Source organism: Calliphora vicina, chromosome 3, assembly GCF_958450345.1.
Source record: "Calliphora vicina chromosome 3, idCalVici1.1, whole genome shotgun sequence".
NCBI lineage: Eukaryota > Metazoa > Arthropoda > Insecta > Diptera > Calliphoridae > Calliphora > Calliphora vicina.
In genome coordinates, this window is record NC_088782.1 from 69,891,351 (window position 1) to 69,911,830 (window position 20,480).

General features: G+C 32.4%; 1 protein-coding gene across 7 annotated transcripts in view; it reads left to right on the forward strand.

Annotated features, from left to right (window-relative positions):
- The window catches only part of LOC135953133 (myb-like protein I), a 92,835-nt gene that overhangs the window by 42,497 nt on the left and 29,858 nt on the right, over positions 1-20,480 (forward strand). The gene's annotated exons all lie outside the window — the stretch shown is intronic.

Sequence of the window (20,480 nt, forward strand, 5' to 3'; positions counted from 1 at the left end):
ATGTGTATATGTACGAATACAAATTATTTATAATTCCCTAGCGTTTGTCCATGCCTATATACATATGTACATATGTATATGTCCTTTCTTCTCTCCTGCTGGCTTATTACAAATGTTTGTTTTTATTTTTGGCAATCTCAAATATTTGCAAACAATTTTTAAATATTATACGCAGTGATAACGCAGGTTGTAAATAATTTTCAAGTGATTTGGAAAAGCACTGTTCTATCGCATCATTTTTATTTTAATGAAATGGTATAGATAAAGTCCTCTGGTTTAAAACCATAATATTTGTTTGTACTCATGACTATAAAAATTATTAGAGTTAACATATTTAATACGATATTAAAATTTTTTCTTGAATCAAAGAACAGTGGTTTCAAACTACCGTTAGCCTGATGACACCTACAGGGGGGGGGGGGAAGAGTTCGAATATATGTATGTAATAGTCGTGGAATGTCCACGCCCCTTATCACGGATCATGAACCTCCAGAGTTTAGTCTCACCAGAGTTGGGATCCAATTGTATCTTCATGAAATTCACCGGGAACCAGTTTAACATGGTAAATTGAGCGTTTATCAGAATAGTAGTAGTCCTAAGTACACGTCCAATGGCCTTCCAGTGGGAAGCATGCTCCCTAATATACCCACACTATGTTTCAAAAAAATAAGAGGTGTTTCTACAAAGGGGTCTTATGGGCCATATGGGTGCCCGAGAGAAAATATTATCACCTCGTTGTATTGGTGTCACTGATACCCCATTTGATAAGTCTTCTGGAATAATTAGGCATGTTGACTATGCTACGGACAATCAAATTAGGTGATTGGTTTACGAGTCATATATATAGCTGCATACCATCCATACTAAATCAACTTCAGTGATTTCCATGATGTTGCGCAGATCCGATCATTGTGGAACCATGGTTTTAGGACCATAATTAATGCTTCTCTCTCAGAGATACCCAGAGTTGCGGTGTAGCAGTAGCTGCTTTAAAGTGAACAAAATTTATTTGAGTCAGTCTCAACCAATTCCATTTCGAAGTCCCCATATAGGTCTTCAGTATATTTTGGATTAACGTCACATTTGGATTAACGTTCCATTTCGAAGTCCCCATATAGGTCTTCAGTATATTTTGGATTAACGTCACATATAACTCCATGCTTTCTTCGGACTGCACTGATTTGATATCATCGTTGGAGGATGTCTTTGTTGTCACTTCAGTAGACACGAATGAACGTAATAAATATACCCTTCCTTGTCGTATTTTTTGGCGGTTCCAAAGAGTCCTTATTCAGGACATACATCATGTTACATAAAACTGTTTTCCGTTTAGGGATTTTTGAACACTTAGGCCCGTTTTCTCAATGCATCGACAAACTGCCTGTTACTAAATGTCGATAAACTGTCCATTAACAATTTTGGTTTTCTCAATATACCGACAAAAAACATTAATTTCAGATGGCAATACCTCTCAAAATAGATGTGAAGTGTGAACCCTGCCTTCAAGTGACAACATGTTTACATAAATCACCTGTTTAATCGACAGCCGGAATCTTTTGAAAAATTCATTATCCTGCATGTCTGCCAGGTAGTTAGGCCTGGCATGATAAACTCTTTCAGCATTCACTTGGAACTCATGTTCTTCGAGTTCATCCTCCATCAAATTAATGTTAATTCCTCTATTAAACTTTTTTATAAAATCTATTTAATTACGTTTACAAAAACACATAAAAACTATGCTGTTCATAGTTTTCAGCTGATTGAATTTATCTGTACGATAAATAAATAATTGGCAGATGAGGTTGGGTTAGCTTTGCGACAGAATAGAAGCAAATGAGACATTGAGAAAACCAAATTTCTTTAATCTGCAGTTTTTCGTTGGGAAAAAAGATAAAAACGTATAGTATTCTTCGGGTTTCGGTTTTATCTTTTACAACTAATTTCAATTTAGATATTTAAAATTTAGAACTGAAAATCAAGTTGGATGGAATATCAATATTGATGGAAAAATCAGACCTAACCTTGAATAACAGGATTTTAAATCCTGATAATTCAAATGCTAAATTCTTTTAATTGTTGACTAGCATCTAATTACATGAGAAACATACGATTTTCTGAAGATATATTTTCAAGAGATTTAAAGGAGTACTAAGAAGCATATTCATAATTCAGTGAGCTTAATTTGTCGAAAGTAAACACATTTTTGAATTACATTAATGTCTTTCATATGTGAGGCAAGAACCTCCTTATTTTGAAATCTTATCAATTCATTGAAAAATATTGATCATATCATTTGAGTTATGACTGCCCCAAAATCCGTCCTTTACAAGTTTTCAACACCGTTTTTGTATAATGCTTTATTTTCATTCGGTTTTTGGAAACTCTATTATAAAATATGTTAAATTTTAGTAATAGCCGAAAGTTTAACATATTCTAAAAATTAAAATTTAAAACTAACACGAAGTCTGGTTATTTGTTAAATAATAGTTATACTGATGGTTAAAATTATTTTTGTATGAAAACTGTCAGTATAACTATTAGTTAAGACATAAGCAGACTTCGTGTTAATGAGGGTAAAATATATTGCTTACAGACTAGAGGGAATAATTCATTTGAACTTCCTTGTAATGTGGGATCTGTCTTATTATTCTACCATTACTACAGTAAAATATGAGATTAGGAAACTCTACATTGAAGTGTCGACTGAAAAAGATTTAAAAACTTAAGTATTATTCTTAAACCTGGAAAGATACATTTCCTCTCTGGCTTAATGATCATGATCTGTTGAAAAATATTAATATTACCGTAACTACAAATGATCAGCTTACATGAATTGTCATATTTTAAGCAATTTAGGGGTGTTTTTTTTGTTTGTTTGTTATATATTTCTCTTTTTAGAAACATTCGAAATGATTTATCAAAAGGACATGTGTGTTTTGTATAGTCTAATCAAATCCATAAAGCAACATCTGGACAGTTCTAAAAATAATGTTTTGTACAATAAGTAATAAACATTAAGAGTATTAAGTCATTTATTAACAGCTGAAACTAAATGATTAATAGAAATATTTTTAAATTTAAGTAAAACTTTCCTGATTTTCAATACGGTATTAGAGATTTCAGGGAAATTAGTTTGAAGCTTTTAAGGAAATAATTTATTAAGAAATAACAAACAGTCTGCTAAAGAAAATTAATTGCAAAGAATGAAAAAAAAAAAAACAAATAAACTTTAATTTCAAATTTATGCAGATTCATTAATTAAAAATTCGTTTTAAGGCAGGCAGAATTTACAATGACAGCGCCACACTACTGGTAAAGACAATGCGATATTTTCTACTCTTTTCCTCTTATATTAAGTAAATTTGTCAATGAGCAGGAGAAAGTCGCAAGACATTGCGTTTGCTTCCCCCTATACAGGCAATGTGTAGCTTAGTTTTCTCTCTCCCACTATTTAAATTAAGCAACAACAAAACGTACGAACATAAATTCTAAATTCAGTCTTTGTTCTTACTAATATGATTTGTAATTAATTTCAGAGGATAAATATATATGTATGTATGAATGTTTGAATGTAAACAGGGATACACGAGGCTTTTTCAATCTTTAATGTTTTTGAATTTAAAATTTCAATTATGCTCCCTTACACTGTCTCTTTCTTGCATAAGTTTCGCTCTCTCGCTCGTTCTCTCTATCTCTGCCTTTATGCTTACGTACATATGTATGTATGTACAATTGTATATTAAATTTCATTTGTAAGGCTTTAATAAGTGTATAAGTATCCTTGGGGATAAGACTACTAAAACTTAGTGTATCGATTTTTTTCGGTTCAGTTTTACTAGAATTTCATCCTTATTTATGGGTTTTATTTTCTTTTTCTAAACCCACAAAATAAAACTTAATTAAATTTTCAATGTTGAAAATGAAAAATATAGAAATGAAACAGAAAAAAAAACACGTCCATTAAATTCGATATTTTTACCAAGGGACATGATTGCTGCTGCCACCACTAACTACTACTGCTCTATTACTATTTTATTTTATCAGGGCATAGATACATATATAAATATGAGCTGAAGGTATTCATTCGCATTCGCAGTACTTCTACATCTAACTAAATGAGAAGCCTAAAATTGTTGTTCGCATAAGTGGGTTTCACATACAAAAACACACTCCAAACAAGCCAAGCACAAATGAAAATATGTTGAAACGAAAATAAATTTGATATTTCTGTGGTACATAGAAAATAATTTACATGTTATATATTTTGTATAATAAAAATAACATACATACATCTATACACACACTTATGCTTAAATTTGCATATATTATATTAACATATACATACACACACATGTATTCACATCTATACATATTCAAATATCCATGTCTATATACTTATGAATTGTACAAAAAGCAAACATACAGACTCACATTAATAAATATGTATTTACATACATACATATATGTATGTATATACATGTATGTAGGTATGTATGTATGGATGTACAAATATTCTTCATACATATATAATTTTAAAATTATAATCAAAGAGTAGAATGTTACAATGAAAGTACACACTTGCACAATCACCTATACAGCCAAATGTTTTGCGACTCTCCATAGAAAACAGTATTTGCCAACATTATAGGTACATTGCATACTCAATTGGTTACGAGTAGACAGTCAAACACCTTTTTGTTGTCTGATGTAGGATGTAGAAGGAATGGGTGATACTTTGATCACAGGAAACATGAGGCTCAATGTATAAGAGCTTCTAGAGCTTTAAACATAGTTCGCAAATCCTATCCTTGTGGAATCATGATTCTTGGATCATAATTAGCTCCATCTCTCTCTGAGATACCCAGAAGTGTAGTGCAGCAGAAGCTGTTTTGGAGTGGTGAATTTTCATTTGAGTGAGTCTCACTGTGTTCCATATAATGTCTTCCTGATCAAGCTCCATAGAAAACAATATTTGCCAACACTATAGGTACATTGCATACTCAATTGATTACCAGTAGACAGTCAAACACCATTTTGTTGTCTGATGTAGGATGTAGAAGGAATGGGTGATACTTAGATCACAGGAAACAGGAGGCTCAATGTATAGGAGCTTTTAGAGCTTCAAACATAGTTCGCAGATCCTATCCTTGTGGAATCATGATTCTTGGATCATAATTAGCTCCATCTCTCTCTGAGATACCCAGAAGTGCAGTGCAGCAGAAGCTGTTTTGGAGTGGTAAATTTTCATTTGAGTCAATCTCACCATGATCCATATAATGTCTTCCTGATCCAAGTTTAGGAGATCATACTCGTCAATCACTTCTCATCCAAACGTTCAATAAATCACCTATACAGCTTCATAGAAAACAATATTTGCCAACACTATAGGTACATTGCATACCCATTTGGTTACGAGTCAAACACCTTCCTGTTGTCTGACGTAGGATGAAGAAGGAATGGGTGATACTGAGACCACAGGAAACAGGAGGCTCGGATCAAACATGGATCTGCGAACTAGTATGTGAACTTGTGGAATCATGATTATTGGATTATAATTAGCTCCATTTCTCTCTGAGATACCTAGAGGAGCAGTGTAGCAGAAGCTGAATTGGAGTGGTGAATTTCGATTTGAGTCAATCTTACCATGTTCCATATGATGTCTTCACCATGTTCCATATTATGTCGTACTCGTCAACCACTTCTCATCCAAACGTTCAGTGAAGGCACTCTCTAACTCAGCGACGGAATGAAAGTCTTCAGTGTTCTCTTCTTGCCTTCTTCGGGATGCATTGGTATGACATCGTCGTTAGAGGAGGTTGGAGGAACGTACCAAATACATACCTTTGCTTGCTTTTTAGTCAGCGAAGGAGGTCATACTTGTCATCCACTTCTCACCCAAACGTTCAATGAAGACTCTCTCTACATCTCAGTGACGGAATGAAAGTCTTCTCTGGATTAGCGTCATCGTCGTTATTGACGCTTCGGTAGAAACAAAGAAACGTACCGAATACATACCTTTCCTTGTATTTTACTCAGAGCAGTAGGTCATAATCGCCAACCTCTTCTCCTCAAAGGTTCTGTGTCCTCTGAATTAGCGTCATCATAGCACGTCATGTCTTCTTCGGGCTGCAATGGTTTCATATCGTCGTTAGAGAAGAACGTACCAAATCCAGACTTTTCCCAGCCTATTCTATAAGTAAGTTTTAGGAGTTTTCTATTTAAAAAGTATATTTACATAAATATTCTGAGAGCACAGAAAAAAGGAGGCTCATGAGTTAGATTTAAATAGTATTCGCCTATCTTCGAGAAGTACTCTATTTTACTGTTTCATTCTGAGAGCATTTGAAGGAGCCAGTGAAAGAAATCCTATTTGCTTTAGTCAATGTCTAAGTGGATGCCTGAATGGATCATATACTGAATATATCCAGCCTTTCTAACTTTTTTCTTCAGATTAAAAATCTATTTATGTTTACAATTGACAGCATCAAATATTTCCTCCTTGTAAATAGAACAATCTATATTTTTTTAGAATAGTTGTCTGAGAACACATTCCCCTACTCCAGAGAGTGTATTCGGAACGAAATCATCATAATATTTGAACTACATGTATGTCAAGATCCTGGAAGATTTCATTTGATATCAAAGTCCACAGAGTTAGACCAAGAAGTGTCCAGGATTTGACCTTGGTTCTCTGAGGTGGTGAAATCAATAGGATTATTATCGACAATACCCTAAGCTGGCGAAGTCAAATATCCGTCCTCCTGGATAAGGTCTAGCACTGGGGTTATGAGAACCTGTCCTACATTCCACCTTTGCATATTTTGGTAAAGGATGAGGCTTATAAATGCGCAATTTACTGGGGATATCTGGCATAAAAGCCGGTGACTTAGTGGGACACCTTGATATTCTCAAAATATTTGAGGATGGTCCTTCTATCTTTCCTGACGGGTAGCCTGCCGTATTGTACATGACCTTTTAAGTCTTCAGAGAAAAGATCGAATGCTGGAATGAGTCCGAGTTTGGGCTAGCTATGACATTTTCCCACCTTTCTTGCAACATATGAATTCCGAGCCAACAATCATTGCATTTGGTACAGATTCTCTGTGACGGTCTGGTCAGATTTCAGCAGCTCATAATAGATAGGAGCCTTTTGCTCCCACCAAATGGATAATTGGCTTTGGTGTCGATTCGGCTGGTTGGCCGGGCTTCACATACGATCTTTTACGCTTCGTGTACGTACGCGTTTTCTTGTGATGTTGGATGGCCAACGTACTTATCGTCGTGATAAGGTCAGGAGTTGTAACGGACTGTTTAGCGGACGTAACATGTTATTGGATATTGATCCATCCTGTTAACGAACAGGCCGACTATTTCGCCTGTTTCGTGGTTTTCCTAATGGGTATGTCTGAGAAAAGATCGGATGCTGGATTGAGTCCGAGTTTGGGCTCAGACATTCCTCTAAATTCTAATTAAAATCAAGATTTTTTCTCAGTTCCACACGTTATAATGCTGTGAACAGCTACTGTTGATTAATATAACGTTCAAAAATATTTTCCATATTATTCACATACATGCATACATACATATGTATGTACAATTGACATGTGTACAAAAGTAAATTGTGCGAATGTTTTTCGTGTATGTATGTATTTATTTATTTAAGAGTGTGTGTGTATTAAGCTGTGTAAAAGTGTGTTTATGTGTGTATGTTTCAAAACTAATGGGCAAGCTTTGAAACTCCTCATACACATGCAAGCGTTGATTTTCTCCCTTTGATGCTTTTGGGAATAGATGGACAGACATCAGTAGATGAACGATTTTATAGACGAAAAATTTAAATGATGTAATGGGGTTAAATTTATGGAAAGAGAAACTAAGAAGAAGACTATGACGACTACGACGTGAACGACGTGAACGAGTAACGAGCAAAGGATTGAATTTTATTCTAAACCAAAATTTGTTGGTCGCTTTTTGGAAACAAAACAGCAAACCAAACCTAACCCCCTCACCCCAACGAGGTGGTTATTTAAAATATTTTGTTGTATTTAGACAGCAGAAGGATACAAATTTGTACATACAACTAAAATTAAGGTTTGTCAGAATTCATTTTTATAAAATGTAAAACGCTAAAGTTAAAAACAACACCTCAATGTATATTTGTATATGTGTGTGTATGTATGTATGTAGTTTGTATGTAAACTATATGTGAGTGTGTGTATGAATTTAGGTACTTTATGTATTCGTTTCTATGTACTGATAACACAAAACAGGGATGGATGTTAATTTATGTTAAAATTTTATACACAAACAAAATGTATACGGGTGTACGAACGTACATATGCATGGTAGGATGTGATGAAGAAGGATAATGAGAAGAAATTAAAGTAATAAATTATTAAAGATACAAAAAAGGGGTTGTTCGTTTGTTTATTAAAACAATAATATTTAAAAAAAAAAAAAATAAAACGAAGTTGGCTAAAAAGGTTTCAAATTTTAAATATTTCAGAATAAACATGAAATACGAGTGTGTTTAAAAACAAACACACATCAATAACTACTTATACACACATATTTACATGTTACGAAATTTAGGAAGCAAAAGAAAATCTTAAAATCTTACTTACTCAGAGAGAGAGAGAGAGCTAGAGAAGAGCAAAAGTATCCATATATAAAATGCACTATTTTAGACATTCATACAATGAAGTAGTAGTATTTCTCATAACAACAATGTTTATGCGAATGTAATGAAAGACGAATGTACAACAATGTAGGAAGTAATTTTAATCAATAGTGTTGACAAATTATGCGGTTATCGGGTTCAGAAGTTCATAACTGAAGTTGTTCGAACTACATAAGCCAGCAATTTGAGCTAGTGAATGATCAAAAAATCACATATTTCTATTCATTTAGGGAAAACTCAATACTCAGGGTTTTCATTGGAATAATAGAGGAAAGAAAATAAACCTATTAGTGATAAGCAGGGCAAGGATTTCTATACAAATGCATGTTTGTAGTCAGTAACTCAATATCACTTTTGACAATTTATCTTTCCGAATCGAAGAATTTATAACAAAATGGCATCGATTTGTTGTTGCATATTTTTGCAAATTTTGTTATAAATGCATATTTTTCTTTTAAATGCATATATTTAGCATATTTTTCCATTTTATTGCATATTTAATTTTCTTTTGCACCGTACCTCAAAAAAAATTCCCCGTACACTCTATGTAATGTATTTCTGCAAGACAGTTACGAACAATTTTTTTTTTGCCGAACGTAGGGTTCGCCAATGTTTTGCTCTAAGGGGCATAGACCTCAAGTATCCCGTTCTAGTATTTATCCACCAGATCTTTGTTCTTACCACCCTAATGTACCACCCAAATGTCAGAAAATTAATGCTTGCAAGAAATCATTAAACTTTTGCTAATGAAGTAATTCAATAACACCTGCAGAACAGTCTGTATTTATTTTTAATTTTTTATTGCATGAAAATCCTTGGTGATAGCTATAGAATTTGGAGCATACAAATATTTTTAAAAAAAATGTCTATGGATTTCAATCAATCTGCTGTAAATTGGTATTTGGAATTTGATTTGGCCGTCAATTCTAATTAATATATGAAGAAAGGGGTTTAATTTAATTAAAAGAAACATCATAGACTATTTTTAAAAAAGAAAGTTCTTTTTAACTGTTCGAACATCCAACTGTCACGCCCAGAAGATTTTAGTGTTTTTCAAATGTTTTTAAAATTCCATACATTTCTAAAGTATTGGGTGTATGACTTGAAAATGCGGGAAAGGAGTTTCAAATTTTCAAAATATTGGTCACTGTTAGCTATGACGTTTTCCAATCTTTCAGGCAACATATCGATTCCGAGCCAAAAGAATTGAACATCTTTTGAGGCCACGAACGAATCAAGCCAATAGCGGATACTCTCTTTCAAAGTCAACCGTATCCTAGAGAGAGCGTTCGGCTTCAATCGAAACAAATAGTAGTCGGACGGAGCACAGTCCAATCCAATTCATTGTAAATACTTTTTAACAGGTATTGCAACATGTGGCCGAGCGTTGTCATGATGAAATATTACGGTTTCATGTCTAGCCAATGCTCGCTTCAATCGAATCAGTTGCTTTCGAACATGTTCCATGTGATGAACTGGCCAGATTTTAGCACCATGGATATTTATCTTTGGTGTCGATACGGCAGGTTGGCCGGGCTTTATATACGATATCTTACCCTTCGAATCATTTCATCGCAAGTAATGAGATAACGATTTTCTTTTATATCGGTCTCTCGGCTTCAATTCCTATTTCTCTACTTTTGGATGAATCCTGCTGCTTCAAACCTTTTGAAATTTTTGATTGAGTAGCTCCCAATGATATTGCAAGCTCCTGTGGAGTTTTTCAACAATCTTCATGAAGTAATGCCTCCAATTCTTGGTCTTTAAACTTTTTTGGCTGGCTTGGGCGATCCTTGTCTTCCGTGTCGAAATCTCCACATCTGAACAGCACAAACCAAAGTATAACAAGTAGTCCAACTCTTTGACAGCAGTACCTAACTATAAGCATGTATTAGTGAAAAAGTACCTAACTCTATACATGTGTTAGTAACAAAATTACACATGTGTTGGTACCATTTAAATTTTCTCCAGGCAACAGAGTTCTATAAAAATGTTTTAAATTTTAATTTGTATGAATTTTCAATACCAAAAATTGGAACTCTGTCCTATAATTTAAATTCTACAATAACAAAAAATTACATGTCAGAAATTCCAAAAATATTTTTTCTTGATTTGTGCAAAATAGAAACGTTTTAACAATGAAAATGTGCAAAAAGTGTTTTAAAAAAATAAAGAATAACATGTGTTAGTGTAATAATGTGTAAAAAACGTTATTTTTATCAAAATTTAAAAGTTAAAATTTCATGACATTTCATCGGTTAACATTTCTCTGAACTCACACGGTACACGTATATGTGAGAGAGTAATTTTAAAAAATTGAGAGTCGGACTACTTGGTATACTTTGGCACAAACCATGGTACAATCAGTTACCAGGTACAATTATTAGAGAGAGTTTTCATTATTCAACCCTAAAACGTCAAACTATGTGTTTAATTACTTACCTTTTTTCAATTTGTTACCGCGATATTTTATACATTTTTAACGTTTTAATTGAAATTAGTACACATTTATTTAATAAAATATAGTTTTTCTTCAATTATTAATGAATTTATGGTTGAAATTGAATTTTTTCGTAACAAAAATTTAAATTCAATTATTTTTTTTGGCATTTCCTTTTTATATTTTTTAATTTTCTTTTGTTTTACGTTATAGGGAATGTATAATTGAGAGCATACTTTCTAATAATTGTACCTTGCTAATTCTACAATGGGCACAAACTATCTCTCGCAAGTAAAAAAAAGAAGTAAAGCAAAACTTCTCGCATATGACACTTTGTTGACACAAAATTCAACATTTTCGAAGCACAAAAAAATGTTTACGTCTAGTTTCGCTTAATGGATCAATATGGATGAACACAGACAATTCAGAAAGTATTTATGGTTGATTTCTAAATAGATCTAATAACTTGCAAGGTTAGCTTGAGTACTGGCTAAACCATTTTGTGCGCTCTCACGAATGTTGTATTATCTATACCCGTAAGATTATACAAATAAATGTCGGCTAGGTTAAAAACTTAGTACAATTGATGTTGTTTCTAAGTGCTTTCCTAAGATATTCCAAGTGTTCGTCTCTTATTCGACTAAATACAGGACATTGGTACAGAAAATGCTACAGCGTTTCGTCCTTCTCTTCACACGCTCTACAGATCATAACGTTGGATATACCCATACAAGCCAGATATGACTTCTGCTTCTCTGACTTGTATTCTGAACGAAGGTCTATTTATATTGAATCTACTTTGTATTCTATTAGTTTGGGTTTCTTCATATTTGGTCGGTCGTTCTGCCGACTGTAGAGTTCTGTTATGTTCATATATTGCCCATGGGCTTGAAATTTTCCATGCACGGATGAACTTCGGGATGGATAGTTTATCGTTATTATCGTTTCCGATAATGCCGTAATGGTCTGGTCCAGATATTTTAAAAACTTGTAACAATCTTGTGTTGTTGCTTAAAATATTGCTTCATTTGGCTTCATGTCGACATTCTACAAACCACAGTAAAAAGCTGCACGTTGATGATGCATTGACTTCTCTACATGGAGAGTTCTTATTGTCGATTAATCAGTTAAGATGATATCTTTCAGTTACGGTTCACTTCTTCATCAAAGTTGAGAATATAGTTACTCAGGTTGACAAGGCCCTTACCGTTTCACAAAACCCAAAAATGACAAGGAACCTAAATAATGTTCAGGTTTCTCTAGCTAAAGAAAGTATTCTTTGCACTTTCAGATTGTTTGAATTAAGCAGTTAAATGTTTATGTGTCGTTAGTATTTGTCATAATAAAAGCCCTAATTACTTAAATCTAAAAATATCGATTATTTGAAAGTAACCAAACTACACAACACTAACTAGTCAGTTTATTAGTGGCCAGAGTAAATAGTTGTTGCGATGCTCAAGCTGTGTTGTTACTTTGTTGTAACACATTCCTGCTGTAACGATGCCAGTGTACAACACGTGTTCTCTCTCACATGCTGTGTGTGTTGGAAGAAAAACTAAGAAAACTAAACGTCCTGTTACCACCACCCATTTCCAAATGAGTAAAACTGAGAGATAAATATAGTTTTAAATCTCTTCCATGTTACGTGTAGTTCATTTTCAACTCTTAAGATTTTAGTTTTAAACATAAAACAAGTTTTGACTTTAATAGAATTATTTTCTATAGAACAAAAAAAAAAGAAAAACTAAACAGAAATGCAAAGAATCCCGGAAACAGGAAATAAAACGTAAAAGTAAATATGTACGTGACACATGGTTTTAATTTTTATTATTTTCCAATAATTCTTGGTAGTCGTAAATTATTGTAATAAGTGTTCTGGGTATTTTAATATTTAAGTTAGAATTGGAAATTAAATGTAATTTTTTATTAAAAAAGAAAAAGAAAGTTCTGTGACACACTATGTTATAAGAGAATTAAATTTGTTAAAATTAAAATAACGTAGGCACATGAATGTTAATTTCCAAATTCCAATTATCTACTCATTTTTCCGGCCAGTAGTAGACAACATTACAGAACCTAGCTAGCTAATAACAGACGATTTCTAATACTTAACACGAGAGAGCCATGATTACTTACTCTAGAGCGAAGAGAACCAACTCAAATTCAACCGGTTCTAGTTCTAACACTTTATTTTAAAAGGACCTATCACTGAAAGGTGGCATTATCCTAGGAGTCTATAAATTTAAACCATTTAGATACTCTCTGACAGTTTCTGAAACGTCTCCATATCCAGGCACTCATATATGAGGGTGATCGCTGAATGTCTTGCTATATGCTCAAGGGGCAGCCGACACTCATAGACAATTTTCGATGTGATTTACACATTTGCTAGGGATCTAATTGCCTAATAACCTTTAATTTTTTGATTAGTTTACAATACAATATTGGTTTTTTGGTTTGCATTGGCTATCTATAATTATCACAGAGTATGTTCCCCAACAATTTTGAATAATTTTATCGACACTATTTCGAGTTCTGACGATAAGTTTACTCCAATTGCTTTTAAGTGTTCTTGACGTTTAATTTCCTCTCTGTATAAGGTAAAATTACATTTACTTGAACGTCCTACCGGACCCAATTTCGAATGCTTTTGGCATATACAATTTAAAAGCCAATGTCTTTGAGTAACAATTCATCTATCATACTCGATATCGCAAACGAAGGTATGCGAATTTCTTTGCGCGTCACAGATCTTAGCTCAACATGGTGATGTTGAAGCTGATTTAGAGAATATATACAGACCAGTATACATTTCACCACGTTGGCAGAGAGCATTGATTGCTGTAAGACTGTCTATATAGATATATATACACTCATAAAAAAAAATTGAGTAATCCGTACTTAAATCAATCCGGGGCGGTGTCAATAGTAGGGTAAGTACGGATTTTCTTAAACCGAGTACATAATACTTGATTCAAGTACGGATTCATCAATCCCAAAAATCTTAATTTTAGCTCTCCCTAAGTACGACCGAGATTGAATTAATCTTTAAATGAGCTTGATTCAAGAATTCTAAACATGTTTTAAGCACGAATTCATACTTGATATAATCCAAAAATCGGATTGATTTAAGAATGTCCGAGATTGAATTAATCCCAAAATGAGCTTGTTTCAAGAATTCTAAACTAGATTTAAGCACGAATTCGTACTTGATACAATCCAAAAATCGGATTGATTTAAGAATGTCCGAGATTGAATTAATCGCAAAATAAGCTTGTTTCAAGAATTCTGAACTAGATTTAAGCACGAATTCGTACTTGATATAATCCAAAAATAGGATTGTTTTAAGCCCGAATTCGTACTTGATGTAAGCCAAACTAAGATTGATTTAAGAAAAACACATTATTTTTTATTTTTAATAAATTTTATTTTGTTTTTTTTTTAATTTAAATTTAATACAATTTAACAATTATTACCTTGCTTAAAACTCGTTTGCCACGGAAGTAATCTTCTTCAATTAGCCAGTTGTCAACTTTGGATTCAACAGAAATTGTGTCGTCATCGACGCTAAACTATAGAATAAGATTAAGATTTGTTAAATTATATTTGCAAAAATCTGTATTATTAAATTCTTACCTGAATTTTGTCCACTTAAAAGCTTCTTCCTAAATTCGATTCGAAGACCAAGAGGAGGTATTGCTTCCTTAATGTTTTCACCATTGCAAGCTGTTGTATGTTACCTGAGAAGCCAAAAATGTACAAACAAATGATATAATCTGAAAATTATTTATAAATTCATTTATAATATTAACTACCTATACGATATTAAAGATTTACCCCCATATTCATAAACAATTTTCAAAGGTTTATAAAACAATAATTCCACACAAAATTCGTTTTTTAAAACTTTGATAAATTTAAAAATTATTTATTAATATGAGGATAAATCATTAATATCGTACAGTTATTTTTATACTTTTTCTAAGTGACTGTACTTGTATTTTTGCAATAAGAAACATATTTTTCATTTGTGGTACAAAAATACCATCAGTTCATGGACAAAACGCAGTTATTTATACTAATACACACAACGACGCAAACAACAAATTGTGCACATGTCAATACATATATAGGTGTTTGTGTGTCTATAATATAGAGTCTATATTATAGACACACAAACATCAAGCACAAGAATTCTTAAACTAAGAACAAAATGCTTGTATTATTTGTTTACAAGTGCAAATTTTGTTGCAAATTCAACGGTCTATTTATAAAACATAATATAGTAAGCCAAAAGAAAACTGTAAAAAGAATCATATCCAAAGTTTTCGATTGTATTATGTTTTATAAATAGAATAACTGTATTATTTAAAAATAAATCACAATAATAAATAATTTTTAGACTTACCTTTTAAATACCCATAAACACTGGGCTGATGAAACTCCTGGAGAAGCTGGAGCAGGAGGGTGTCTTCCTTCTGCCTCACTCATATTTTTTTCACACAACACAAAAAAACACAAAAGACCGAAACAATACAGAACAACACGGAACGCACAACACAGACTGATGAAATTGCTTCATTATTCATGTAACCAGTGTTACCATATATCAAGTTTTCCCTTTTTTTGCAAGGTTTTTGAGATGCAAAAAGTTTTATTTTTTTAAAAAAAAGTTTTTTGGAAAATTATAAATTTATGATATCAATAAGTTGAACCGTTAATTTCAAAATGATAGTCCCCAAATTCATTTACTAAATGGGGAGATTGATTTGAAAATATTTAAAGTGTCTCCAGCACTAAATTCACATAAATTATCTCAGTCTGATTACATATGTATATGTACGAATTGGGTTTTGTAATTTTTGTATGTACTTAAAGTTTTTTTGTTGAAAAAAAAGTTTTTTGTTTAGAAATAAAAAGTTTTCTTCAAAAAATAAATGGCAACACTGCATGTAACTAACCGACAGCGCGAGTAGAAAATTACTTTGAGAACAGCTCAGAGAGTAAATTTTATACCGCTCTTTTTCTATTATGAATCAATATAAGAATTTTTTTCTTATTTCAAGTTATCTTACTCTTAATTTGAAGTTTAAGAATTAACTACTTGATTTAACTTCTCACTTGTACTTAAAACAAGATTTTCTTGCTTAATTCAAGAATTTCCTTCTTGTTTTAAGAAAATTTCCGCTTGATTTTTGTAATCAATCCCGTTTATACTTATTCTAAGTACAAATGAGTATGAATCGTACTTAAATTTTTAAGTACAATTCTGGCTAAATTTGAGTAAAATAAACTTAAATTTAGAAGTGCTTTTTTCTTTCTGTGTAGGGTAGAAGTCTTTATATTATATTTTGCAGCTAAAGCTATTGAGCAATCTGAGAGATAGCGGAAGGTCAAGATCATCAGAAATTCTCGTGTACTTTAAGATCGCATAATTTCGATGGCTAGAATTTTCTGAAATAAAGTTCTGACCAAATTCGGTGTGGGAAATATTATCTTTCTTCAATCCAATGAAGAATCACAGATACCTCGATTTTTAACTGTAAGCAATGTAAGCTTTTTTTAATTGTTTACAGAGCACCCTGTTCCAAAAGCTTTGCAGTACTTTTATCTGATAAATTGGAATGTTGTAGTCTCTCTCGGACCATTTCGAAATAGATCACATTTTACTTTTGATGGTGGTACAAATAGGTTTATTATACTCTTCACCTTCGTGAGAAGGGTATATATAAGTTTGTCATTCAGTTTGTAATTTCCACCCTATAAAGTATATATATTCTGGATCCTTATAGATAGCGGAGTCGATTAAGCCATGCCCGTCTGTCTGTCTGTTGAAATCAACATTCCGAAGCTCCCAAATAACTTACAGACACGATTCATACATCAATATCTCCGTCTTCTTCCGGCACGGTTGCTATTTAAAATCGAGAAAATCGGTCCACAAATGGCAGAGATATAAGGAAAAAACCAGGACAACCTCAATTTTTTACCTATTTTTGACCTATATCTGGATTACTAAGTCATTAATATAGACAATATGGATATCTAATGATAGATATTTCATTCAACGACGTATATAAGACCATAGTAAGTTGGACCTACAATGGGTCAAAATCGGAAAACAAATTTTTAACCCGAATTTTTTTTCACCAAAAGTTTTTTTTTCGCTAAATATTAAAAAAAAATTAAAAAACAAAAAAAATTTTAATATTAAATTCTTTTTTAAATTTAAAAGAGTTAAAAAAACAATTCGAAATTTTTTTTTCCAAAAAATGAAAATAATTGGAAAAAAAAATAAATTTTGTTTACCTAAAAATATTTAAAATCTTTATTTTGAAGTATAATTTGGTGAAGGGTATATAATATTCGGCACAGCCGAATATAGCTCTCTTACTTGTTTTTCTTTGTTTTCTAAGCCTAGTACTCTGTTCATATTTGCGAAAAAATATGGTTGTTACATGAGTAAGCCTTTATAGCTCGTTTTACATGAGTAATCAATATAAAATTTTAAGTAATATTTAGTGATTTGTTTAATTGAAATGAATGAACATATATTATTTCGTATTGCAGAGTAACTATGCTAAAAAACATGAAGGAAACTTGAATTTTCATTTATTCAGAATCAAGCCCTAAGTTCAAAATATGATACCAATTCCACTCGGAAACAAAACTTAGAATTTTGATTTCAATCCTTCTTCTAATATAATTTGATCATATTTTCTGAAATTTGTTGAACCTTTAATTATACTTAAGTACCTGAAACCAGAGATGCCAGGTACTTTTGATGCCTGTCCCCAATCAAAATTAAAAATATCCCCAAATATTGTTTTTCTTGAAATTTTCACAAAAACTAAACTTCATATTAAATTAATTGGCCAATACCCGATCAAATTAGTTGTTAAAATATTAAGAAAGTTCCTTCAACCCAAAATTCTTATAAATTAGTCAAAGTTACTTTTGATAATATTCATCCAAAGATTTTGCATAAACCGAGTTGAGAATAACCGATTGTAAATTCAATTTAACCTTACCATCTAAATTTGTTGTGATCTGCACATAAAATTTAATAGCATTAAACATCTCCATTTTCAATTCAAAGAACATGAAATAAAGTTCAATTATTGATAACTTATTGCTATTACCGGTACTAAAAACAAACCTATCCTAAATAATTTATCCCCATAAAATCCCCGAAATATTTTAATATATCCTCAATAAAATCCCCAGTCCTCAAACGAAATTTTCTGTCCCCAAAATCATTACAAAATCCCCATATTTGGGGACAAATCCCCAATACTGGCAAGCCTGCCTGAAACCCAGATTATTATAATTTTGAACTACTTTGTCATGTATTATATAAATGTGCGTCAGTTGTCTTACAACAATAATTTTTATTAAACCATACCATCCCATACCTCCCACCCATACAAAAAACCCTGTTAATTCTCATTAAATTTTTCCTTTCCTAATTATTGATGTATGTGTAAATAAGTTTTGTTTTAAGTTATTTACCAACACTATTTTGTTACACAAACACACACATACACATTCAAAGAATACTCTTACATATTTTTTATACAACCAATTATTACTATTAACGCTTTGGAATAAACGGATATTATCCATGTACTTTTCTCGCACATACACATGTTTATAAATATTCGTCGTGTGTGTGTGTGAGTGTGTTTGTGGAATCATTGTAAAACATTGTAGCAACAATAGTGAAAATCATCGCTACTAAATTCAAAATCAACACTTGACTTGCGTCCATTATAACCACTTTGTTCGTATAACCAACAACAATAACAAACATACACTCCCAAACATACACATACCCAACGACAACAAACATAATAACGTCAATGACAATAAAAACAAGAACAAATACAACAACCATTATTATCATCCACTCACTCACTCACACACACAATCCAAAACTCAAACATACACTTTAACTTTGGCACGAGCTTCCAAAGAATAAAATTACATGGAGTACGAATGTCAGCCAGTATGAGTACGAATCAGAGATGCAGGGATAAATTCAAATTTTTAGCCAAATGTTGAAAATATACTTTATCAAAAATCTTTGAGTGTGATCGAACGAGATCGCTGAATGGGCTCTTGATATTGATTCTGTAAGACTTGTAGTTGGTACACTGTCTGATTGAATACATATCGGAAGATTTCACTTTTCCATATAATACTGTTACATTTTAACCTTTTCAAAACGTTTGGTTTATTTCCTTTAAATAAACCGGATACTTTTGATTGCAAATAAAAGCCGTTAGTAGTTTGAAAATTGTAACAACTCTTTATTTATTTAAAATGTACAACAACAACAGAATTAAATAGTCACTCAGTGTTTGTTTTATACACGTTTATAAATTCGCAGAAATAAAAACACACTTTATAATGTAAACGAATTCAATTGAAAAACACAGCACACTTAAAGGCACTCTGCCACTATTTATAACACTGCATAACCATCTAGAAATCTCCATTTCTACAATGTTCTTTAACTGAATATTCGAATTCGAATACAGCGTTGCCAACTTACGATCAATGGTCAACTGAAAGCTTTTATTTAATAATGCCCACAGATATGTTACAGTTTGCTATTACAGCACTGTTATTTGAAAGCATTATGCTACTTTTAAATCAGCCCTTAAAATCGTTATATTTGAATTCAAATACAATTTCGTAACAATACCAACCGCAGGAGTTGTTCGGGTCACGAGGAAGAGCCATTCCTACAACAGCTTCTATGTGAATATACCGCTTTACAAGAATGTAAATATAATAATGTATCTTGATTCGCGCTTTCCTCATGACTTGGACTGTCTCAGATATGTATCAGATCTGGTGAGATTTGTCAGAAGTATTGGTTACGATACTTTTGAAGATTTTTTATTCAAAGGCCCTGAGTCCCATTGTGATACCCTTAAATCGGAGAAATGAAATTGCAAACACTAATATTTACCGGCTTCCTTGAGAACCGTACAATACTCCTAACGAATCTTATTAGATTCATCAGCTACACTCTCTTGAGATAGTCCATATCAAGGTCATGATATCTTATGCTGCCGAGATATCTTATGCTGCGCATAGAAGGTGTTATACCTATACATTCTCCTCTTCGTCCAAACAACTTCTGGAGTAATTATTACACGGCAAGGCATATGTTCCGATATAAGTCCAATCATACAATGTTCCTGTAGTCAGATCGAGTCTCTACAAAGAGCCAAAAGAGTCTAGGTCATTTGCATCGAAAAAGGCCAGAGAGTTCGGAATATTTAGCAAGTAGCAATAGCAGACCATCGTTTTGCCGACTTGATATCGCAACCTAAGGGATGATAATAC